General features: G+C 55.6%; 1 protein-coding gene across 4 annotated transcripts in view; it reads right to left on the bottom strand.

Moving 5' to 3' along the window:
• Positions 1 to 2640, bottom strand: part of DNASE1L1 (deoxyribonuclease I-like 1) — an 11388-nt gene that overhangs the window by 6751 nt on the left and 1997 nt on the right. Inside the window, exon 2 of one of the 4 annotated variants that reach the window (XM_011955911.1) lies at positions 1612 to 1696. The exons of 1 other annotated variant lie outside the window; for it this stretch is intronic. The gene's annotated coding sequence lies outside the window, so the exon portion shown is untranslated. Of the gene's footprint in view, positions 1 to 1061; positions 1778 to 2640 lie in introns of those variants that run through there. 2 more of the 4 variants (XM_011955912.1, XM_011955910.1) reach the window with 2 other exon arrangements.

Below are 2640 nucleotides of genomic sequence, written 5' to 3'. Positions count from 1 at the left end.
TTTTTTGAGACAGAGTCTCACTCTGTCGCCCACACTGGAGAGCAGTGGCATGATCTCGGCTCACTGCAACCTCAGCCTCCCGAGTAGCTGAGATTACAGGCGCCTCTCACCATGCCCAGCTAATTTTTGTATTTTTTAGTAGAGACAGAGTTTCACCATCTTGGCCAGGATGGTCTGGAACTCTTGACCTCAGGTGATCAGCCGGCCTTGGCCTCCCAAAGTGCTGGGATTACAGGTGTGAGCCACCGCGCCCGGCCTTTCTTTTTTTTTTTTTAAGATAGTCTCATTCCGTTGCTCAGGCTGGAGGACAGTGATGTGATCTCAGCTCACTGCAACCTCCACCTTTCCGGCTCAAGTGATGCTCTCACCTCAGCCTTCCGAGTAGCTGGGACTACAGGTACATGCTGCCACACCAAGCTAATTTTTTTTTTTTCTTTTTTTGAGATGCAGTCTCACTCTCTCTCCCAGGCTGGAGTTCAGTGGCTCAATCTCAGCTCACTGCAACCTCCGTCTCCCAGGTTCAGATGATTCTCCTGCCTCAGCCTCCCGAGTAGCTAGGATTATAGGCGCGTGCCACCACACCCGGCTAATTTTTGTACTTTTAGTAGAGACAGGTTTCGCCATGTTGGCCAGGCTGGTCTCGAACTCCTGACCTCAAGCAATCCTCCCGCCTCAGCCTCCCAAAGTGCTGGAATTACAGGTGTGAGCCACCGTGCCCCGCCACCAAGCTAATTTTTAAAATTTGTTTGGAGAGATGGGGTTTCACCATGTTGTTCCAAGAAACCCCAGTGCTTTTCACCTCCATTAGCAACTACAGGAACGTCTTCACTCATCTCTGTCTCCCCACTTGTGAGATGTTCTCTTTAAGATAAACTCCTGGCAGTGAATTGCTGGGTACAAAGGCGTGTATATTTAAAAAGATCTCAGATATGGCCAAATCATCCCCGTTGCAACCTGTGATGGGGACTCTTTCAATGCCCCTGCCACCACTGGGGAGCACTTTGTGTTTATCTCACCAGCTGGAGCCCTCCCCACTCAGTTTACCTTTGTCTCACACTCACCTGACCTTGCAGGGCTCAGCCCCTTGCTCCACGCCCTGTCCATGTGGCTTTTGCATCCTGAGGCATGAGTTCCTCTGCTCTGCCTACTTTTCTCCATCAACCTGTCACCTTCCCTTTGGGCTCACTTCCTGCCTCTCTGAGGCTCTGCCTGTCTCTGTCTCACTTTCCCTCTCGTCTCTGGTTTCCCTTCTCTGTCTCTCTGTTGCGGTGTCTCTCTCCTGGCTGGGTTTGATGTCTGTTTCTCCCTGACCACCTGCTCTGTCACTCACGCTAGTTTGGGTTCCCTGCCCTGGTGCCTATTCTGGGATATCTGTGGGCATGTGGGCAGCCCTGGGCTGGCACAGGCAGCCTTGGAGGCTCTGGCGTCAGGGACCCCCATGAGGGATACCAGTAAGAACCAGAGAGAGCGACTGTTCCTGGCTTCAGCCCCAAACCCTGGCAGTCAGCATCAGCCTTGCCTGGAGCCTTAGGCTTCCCTCTCCCTCCCAAACCCTCTCCAGGCAGAAGGCAACTTCCTCCCTTCTTCGGTCTCCCCAGGAGGCTCCCATACCTGCTCAGACCAGCTTGTCACCAAGTCTGCCTCATCCTTAAGTGGATCGCGATACCCTAGAAGAGCAGCTCCTGCCTGAATAGGGCTAGCAGGGGAAAAAAAGAGGAAGAGGCTGTGTTCCTGAGCCACCCAGCCAGGAAGGACTGGACCGGGCCGGACGCCCCACCCTTTCCGACAGGCAGGCCCGCCCCGTCTCCGCCCCGCCGCTGACAAGGAGGGCGAGCACCAGGCCGGGGAACTGCTGACTTGCCCGCCCACCTTCCCACCCAGACCCCGCCTTCCCGGGCCAGCGGGACTGACAGACCTGTGAGTCACTCAAGCCGGGCAGGCCAGCTGTCTCCGTGGCTGAGCAGCAGCAGTCCCTTAATGAGCACTTACCTGTGCCAAGGGCCCGGGGCAAGGAGGAGCTGGTGCCTAAGTGAGACCCCGAGCTTCGCTCGCCGGGCCGATCGCTCAGCCCCTGGTCTGGGTCCCCAGTCAGCAGCTGCTGGGAAAGGCGCAGGAGCTGGAAGTCATGCCCAATGCTGCGAGACCGGGCACCCCAAGGGCATGAGTCTTCTGTCCCTGTTCTCGGGTTCTGAGTCCCAGTGTGGCTGCACACTTCTGAGTTAGAGGTGTTTGATGCAAGTGCTCTGGAGACCCAAAGTGAGGGACAGTCCGCACATGATCTGGCCACAGTTGTGAAGTCAAGGGAGGACTGAGGATCTGCCCCAGAGAGGAGGAGACCCAGGGAGCTACCAGTCCAACGTCCTGGGGGTCCTACAGTGATGCTGTTGGGACAACTGAGGTGCTCAGACAGAGTCTGAGCAGGCGGTGGGGCTAAATCCACTCAGCTTCTCATGGGATGGTTGCAGCTAATGGATTTAATGTGGTGATAGAAGGCTGGGCAAATTTTTAAAAATCAATAAATTATGGGCAGGCATGGTGGCTCATGCCTGTAATCCCAGCACTTTGGGAGGCCGAGGCGGGTGGATCACGAGGTCAGGCGTTCGAGACCACGTTCAAGACCAGCCTGGCCAACATAATGAA

Source organism: Colobus angolensis, unplaced genomic scaffold (assembly GCF_000951035.1).
Source record: "Colobus angolensis palliatus isolate OR3802 unplaced genomic scaffold, Cang.pa_1.0 Scaffold402, whole genome shotgun sequence".
In the NCBI taxonomy this organism is placed as follows: Eukaryota; Metazoa; Chordata; class Mammalia; order Primates; family Cercopithecidae; genus Colobus; species Colobus angolensis.
The sequence above is the reverse complement of the archived record's forward strand: the minus strand, read 5'-3'. Positions and strand labels throughout refer to the sequence as shown.